At 49.2% G+C, this 7,038-nt stretch overlaps 1 pseudogene; it reads left to right on the top strand.

Annotated features, from left to right (window-relative positions):
- Positions 1-3,282: 3,282 nt before the first annotated feature.
- Positions 3,283-4,881, top strand: LOC148000870 (polypeptide N-acetylgalactosaminyltransferase 12 pseudogene; annotated as a pseudogene).
- Positions 4,882-7,038: the final 2,157 nt, after the last annotated feature.

The following is a 7,038-nucleotide window of genomic DNA, read 5'->3' as shown; positions in this document are numbered from 1 at the left end:
AGTTTCCTCATTTTCTGTTGGTATTTTTCCCCTTTCATTACAGATTGTGTTACTTTGGATACAATCGCTGTGACTTTGAATTAGTTTGTCTAAAGGTTTCTCTATCTTACTGAGGTTTTCAAAGAACCGGTTCTTGGTTTTCTTGATTCTTTGTATCTTTCTCTGTGTTTCTATTTCTTTTTCTTAATCTTTAATACTGCACAACATTTTCTTTTAAAATACAGTCTCTTCTGAGGCAGACAGACCATAACTACAGAGCATCATCAGACAGGAGATAAACAGGATGTACAAGATACAGCAGAATGAGGTAGAAATGTGTCACAACTGAGAGAGGATCCCAAACCAGTGTTAGCAGAGGGGATGGAGGGCCAGTGTGCCCTCCCCTGTGCTCTGTCCCTGGATTCTTTGCTATGACCCCAACATTGCTAGGGCTCAACCTGCCCTGCCATTCTGCCCTGCCATCCTGCCCCATGATCGTGGCGTAGGTGCTGCCGCTGGGGACTATCTTCTTGTGAAAAGCTTCCAAACCTGGAAACAGAAAGAGCCCAGCAAAGCAAGTGTGGGGACCTTAGGTACTGGTCCATTATCTCTTACCTAGCCCCTTGTGATGCTGCTGCTTCAAAGGACAGCTGGGTTCCCAACCTCACTTCCCTGTCCTGGTATCCCCACCCCCACCCCGAGATCTTAGGGATTCCCCTACTCTGTGCCCCATGGAGGGTCATCTGCAGCATCACTCGAGGCTACTTTGAGGTATCCAGTCCTGCACTTGGTTGGCTGGCTCCAAGGAGCGGCTTGCAGAGAACAAACATGAAGGGGACACAGCAACTCCCCTGTTCACCCTCCTCTGCTCACATCTGCCCTCAGCACTCCGCCCCTGCCATGTCTCTCATGGCAGCCTGAGCATCCAGAAAATGACGGGTAGGAGCTGTAGGGGCAAAGCAGGGAGGTTAAGGTGGGACAAAGATGGGGGGAGGGGGGTCCTTTCTTGCACCAAAGATTGTGAAATGGCCTGAGGGGCCAAGGAGGTGAAGCCTTGTCAAGAGAAGGAGCAGGAGGGATGTGGTTTGCAGAGAAGGGCTCTGGACCAGAATCATAGGAAAACACCCAGTTCCCTCCAGGCCCTCCAGGTCTAGCTAGACCCAGCACTCCACAGGGACAAGTAGACATCCCCACATAGAGACACAGAAACCTTTCCAGGGCACTGCTCTGCCTTGTCACAGGTGGCCTGGGTCCTAGTAATCAATAGTTTGCCCAGCCAGACTTGTGGCCAGATCACATTCATGCCTGAGGAAATCCTCTTAGCTTTTTATTGAGCATCTCTGACAGAACCTACTTCAGTCACATAGCCTGAGAACCTTCTGCCTGGGTCATCTCTAAGGCAGGAAATGGACAAGAGTACCCCAACTCTCTGGAAGGTTTGCAGACCACTGGAAGCTGAGGACTGGGGCCCAAGGTGGAGAATGGCAAGAAAGCAGCAAGCCCCTTCCTCTGGGGCCTCTGACCCATCCTCACCTCTTGCTTGCAAGCTAGTCCTGGGGAGGAAGCTCTTAGATACATTGTTTCTATCACTGGAACAGCAGTATGGGGCTCATGTCTGGTCTTCCTCATTAGCCCAAACCTCTCTGGTCTGGGAGAATCTACTCCCCAGGGACGGGGCTTGTGGTAATAGGAGAGCAGCCAAACTCAAACACTCTTTCTGAGGTCAGTTTCTTCCTGAATTGTCAAAATAAAACAAAACACATCAAATACAAAATACATATTACAAAAATAAGAGACCTAAATTATTAAGCAACCTGCATTTCTGGGACTTCCCCTAAAAAAAAAATGAACAAACCAAAGAGCAAAACAAAAGCCTTCTTTGGGTAGTTTTTATCCTTGTCCCACCCCTAAGACCCCAAGATATCAGGTGGGTAGGGTACAGAGGAGGCCTGGGGTACCTGGTCCACCTTTCTCAGCCTCCAGGCCAAGAGAACTTCTGCCAAGAGTCTCTGCAGTGTTAATCAGAACAATGAGGGAGGGTGGGTTAAAGCACAGGGTCAGGGAGACACAGGGTGAGGCAGAGACAGAAGCAGAGGGTGATAGATGGGGGTGGGAAGGAGGAGCTGAAAAGGAAGGGGTAAGTGACAAAACCCTGAGGAGGAAACTAGGCCAGTACTGAGAAAGTAGAATGGGAAAGGAGGGTGTGGCCCAGAGGACAAGAGACAGAGGTTAAGGAGAGAGAGTAAGAGTTCCTTAGGCCCCGATGCCAACTCATGTCAGGTGTGCCTGGTCTGCCCAGCAGAGATGGCGAACCTCCCGTCCACAATAAATAGGAAAAACTTGAGTCCACCGGCGCTTATGGCATCAATCTGCAGGCAATTTCCTTCCCATTTTAAAAAAAAAAATCCACCAGGAGAGCCTTTCTTCTCCCACCCCACATTCATCACTCCTTTGGCCAAAGACATCTCCACCTCAGTCCCCCCACGCCCCAGGCAGAGTTGACTTCCTCTGCCACCCTCAGTGTCAGGACCCATACAGTTTGTCCCACTCAAATAATGAATACAGCTCCTTGGGAGGAGCCCGAGGGCCCACCTTGGCTAGAGCAGCCTCCATGTCTTTGTAGGAGAGGGACCTGTGCACTCTGGAGAGGCTGGCCTGGGCTGCTGCCTGCTGACACAACTGCCCCAGCTCACCCCAAAGAAGCCCTGGGTGCCCTGCACTAAGCGGCCAGCTCCAGCTCCCTCAGAGCACAGCAAAGGCTGCCTGCAGGAGGTGCACGCCCTTGACAGGGCAGGAGGCCACCAGGCCTTTTCCCATAGGCTCAGCAGAGTGGCACCAAGCTGGGTGGCAAGGCAGTGCCCCAGCAGCGCCTTGCATCAGCCGCGGGACCTGAAGAACAGCACCATCCGCGGAGGGTGCCCTGACCCGCCATGTCTAACCAATGCACCAGGCGCCCACAGTCCACCATCCTGCCACTCTCCAGCTCCAGCGCCCCGGGTCCACTCCTTTGGCGGGCTCCCCTGACAGCTCCGGGAAGCCTCTGTGCCTGGCAGGAACACGCTCTGCAAACTTGTCACAGGGCTCCAGCTGCGGGTTGTAGGCAGGGGAGCCAGGGACCTTGAGAGCACCGCTGCTGCCATCCTCTGTCGCCCCGGGTGGCTTTGCTTTCTCCCAACACTGGACATCTTCTGAGGTGGGCTACTACCCTTACTTGCGGTAGCGGGTCTCCGCGCCCTCGTCCACCCCCTTGTGCTTCAGCAAAACTCCATGGGCTGGAAGCCGTAGGGCGTGGACTGGGGTGGCATGGGCACAGGCAGGGGCGTGGGCCTTGCCCAGAGGGTAAGTAGGGCGTGAGCAGCAAGGCAGGTGGTTCGAGTGCGCATCTTAGCTGGGCTAAGCAGCATAGCCGGCCACCAGGTAGTTAGTTGTAGAGTGGCGCTGAGGGCCCATAGCTGGTTGGCACCACTGGAGGTAGGAGTGCAGCCCTGAGCCCTGTGCTTGTCTGAGCACTTTACCAGGACGCCAGGTTCCCGCTTCCGTGGCCTGCGGGTATGATTATGATAACCTGCCCAAGACATCCGTTGTCATAGCATTTTATAATGAAGCCTGGTCCACACTCCTTCAGACAGTTTACAGTGTTCTTGAGACTTCCCCTGATATCCTGCTGCAGGAGGTCATTCTGGTAGATGACTACAGTGACAGAGATCACCTGAAGGAGTCCCTGGCCAAGAGCTGTCACAGCTGCCCTAGGTGTACCTGATCCCTGCTAGCAAGAGAGGGCCTAGTGCAAGCCGGCTACTGGGAGCCTCTGGGGCCAGGGGCGAAGTGCTGAGGTTTCTGGACTGTCACTGTGACTGTCATGAGGGGTGGCTGGAGTCTGCTGCAGAGGATCCACGAGAAGGAGTCGGCCGTGGTGTGCCCGGTTATCGATGTCATTGACTGGAACACCTCTGAGTACCTGGGCAACTCCGGAGAGCCCCAGATTGGAGGCTTTGACTGGCGCCTAGTATTCACGTGGCACGTGGTCCCTTGGCGGGAGCGGAAGTTGATGCGGACTCCTATTGACATTATCAGGTCTCCAACTATGGCTGGGGGACTGTTTGTTGTGAGTAAGAGATATTTTGAATACCTGGGGTCTTATGATACCGGAATGGAAGTCTGGGGAGGAGAAAACCTTGAATTCTCCTTTAGGATCTGGCAATGTGGTGACTCTCTGGAAACACACCCTTACTCCCACGTGGGCCACGTCTTCCCTAAGCAAGCTCCCTATTCACGCAGCAAGGCTCTAGCCAACAGTGTCCGAGCTGCAGAAGTGTGGACGGATGAACTTAAAGAACTCTACCACCACCGAAATCCCCAGCCCGCCTGGAACCCTCTGGGGAGCTGACAGAGAGAAAGAAGCTTCAGCCCAAGCTCCAGTGTGAAGACTTAAAGCGGTTCCTGGCTACACTGTACCCAGAACTGCATGTGCCAGAGGACAGGCCTGGTTTCTTCGGGAAGCTTGAGAACAGAGGACTACGGGGGTACTGCCTGGACTATAATCCTCCCAGTGAAAACAATGTGGAAGGCCACCAGGTCCTTTTGTACCTCTGCCACGGGATGGGTCAGAACCAGTTTTTCGAGTGTACATCCCGGCAAGAAATACGGTATAACACCCGCCAGCCCCAGGTCTGCATAGCAGTGGAGGAAGGGAAGGATCCTTATCCCGGGTCTCTGGAAAGATACCGTTCCAGAGAATCAAGAGTTCATCCTACAGGAGGACCGCACCTTAGTCTACAAGCAGAGCGGGAAATGTGTGGAGGCCACAGAGGAGGAGTTCAACTCTGCCTTTGCTCCGAACTTGCGAGACTGTAGCAACTCAGACACAGCCAGAGGTGGTGCTTCAAGGAGCGCATGTCATAGTGCTCGGCCTTGTCAGGGAAGGAGCCCACCGCAGCTGTGGGCTGTGTGCCCAGTGAGAGGGACAAAGTACGTGGTTGTCATCTGTGAATGTGTTGGACTCCACAACAATGTGAATTATATTTGTACAGATTTGGAAAACTTTAAAAATGTCTTCCAGTATCCCGTTTTCTAAGGGCCGTCCTAAGATGCTGCCTTTGGTATTTGGGAAGCTTAATGCACGATGTGCATTTTACCCATGGTGCCTTTTATTCTCATTAGCAGAAAGGGTAAATATTTTACTTTGTTACTTACGAAGCTTCCCGGGTGTTTAGTATACTTGACACAAACTGGTAATACCTCAAATGTCGACTGGTAATACCTCAATGTCATCAAGTTAGAGTTCTCTCAGGGGGATGAGATGGACACTAGAAATACTGTCTTAATTTCGTTTGGTGTGAGTGGGTGGGAGAGTCTAGATTTATACAAGAAAGAATGCTTTTTGCTTATGTGCTGATGCCACAGTCAAACCTCCATCATAACGCTCAGACTGACCCAAACAGGCTCACCATCTCTGAAAGCTCAAAGAAAGAATATGGTTTGCCAAGGTCCTACAAACTTGCGAGTGTACATTTCCAGCAATGTCTAGTGGGAGGATGTCTAGTGACTTAGGAGGACTTAACGACTGTGACTGAAAAAAGCATTCAGATCATTTCTAGTTTTTAATCAAAGGACAGTTCCAGGGAGAAACGTAATGTTCTACATGAAACTCAACTTTAAAGTTTTTCCCTAAATAATATTTGATTGTTTAATAATATTATCTATAATAGTATTTGGTTATAGATATAATTATTAAAATAGTATCTGATTATTGAGAGTTTGTCATGAAGCAGCTACTCTGGCCATGCTGGACAATCCTGATGTCTCAGTGGCTCTAGATCAGCTACAGTGACCTGAGGGTGTGGGTCCCTGGCTAGAGTGCCTGCCTACCACGTATGGAGCCCTGGGTTAAGTTCCCAGAACCCCATTTACAGAAATCAGCTTGTCGGCACACCCCTAATCCCTGCACTTGGGAAGTGGAGGCAGGAGAATCAGAAGGTTAGGGTTATCACTGGCCACACAGAGAGTTTGAGGTGAGGCTGCGCTACATGAGACCCTGTCTCAGGACATCATCAGTCAGAAGGTAGACTTCGGACCTTATTTTTGTCCCGGTCAATTGCGAAAACACAAGTGAGATTGATAAAAAGCGTCACTGCATTTCTCCAAAAAAAAAAAAAAAATCTTGGCATAACTCAAACCGAGCAAGTGAAAAACCATATGGCAAGAAATAGAAGTCTCTTAGGAATGAAGTGAAAGAGGACCTCAGAGGATGGGAGGTTTCCTGTGTTCATGGATCATCGTGAAGGAGCATGGTTAAAAAAAAGGTCATCTAAACAAAAGCAGTCTCCAGATTAAAAAATCTCCATCAAAATGCAACTCAATTCTTCACAAAAAAGAAAAAGAAAAAGAAAAAGAAAGAAAGAATGGCCCAAACAATTCTCAATAATATAAGAACTTCGGCGCGAATCGCCATTTCGGCATGAAGATGTACTGCAGAGAAACAGTGAGAAAAAGCTTAGTGGTGATGGTAACACAGACAGGTGGAGGAGTGAACTAGAATTGAAGACCCTTAAATAAACCCACACACCTATCTATGATCACTTGATCTTTGATGATGATTCCAAAACAACTGAATGGAAAACAGAAAGCATTTTAAGAAATGACGCTACCTTCAGTGGTGGTCTGCATGTAGCAGAGTGCAAATTGATCCATTTCCATTTCTTTCTACAAATTTCAAGTCCAAGTAGATCAAGGACATTAACATAAACCCAGATCTGCAGAAGCTAATAGAAGGGAGAGTGTTGGACAGTGCCTAGAACACATTTGCATATTAATAATATATTTATGTTTTCAACAGAGATTTTGACATATGTCTCCATAAGGACCAGATATACATTGTCTGTTACTTATATTAACTGAAGATTGAACTCCATAATTTTTGTGACTCACTTTTATTGAAATTTCACATAGATGAACCCAATCGATATTTTATCTTCTGTCCTTGCACCCATAATAAATCTTTAGTTACCTTGATAAAAATTTTGAAAAAATAATTTGTATTTTTACTCCATTAGGCTTCAA

This window comes from Rattus norvegicus, chromosome 15 (assembly GCF_021556685.1).
Source record: "Rattus norvegicus strain SHRSP/BbbUtx chromosome 15, alternate assembly SHRSP_T2T, whole genome shotgun sequence".
In the NCBI taxonomy this organism is placed as follows: Eukaryota; Metazoa; Chordata; class Mammalia; order Rodentia; family Muridae; genus Rattus; species Rattus norvegicus.
Note: the sequence above shows the minus strand (reverse complement) of the source record. Positions and strands in the feature narration are given on the sequence as shown.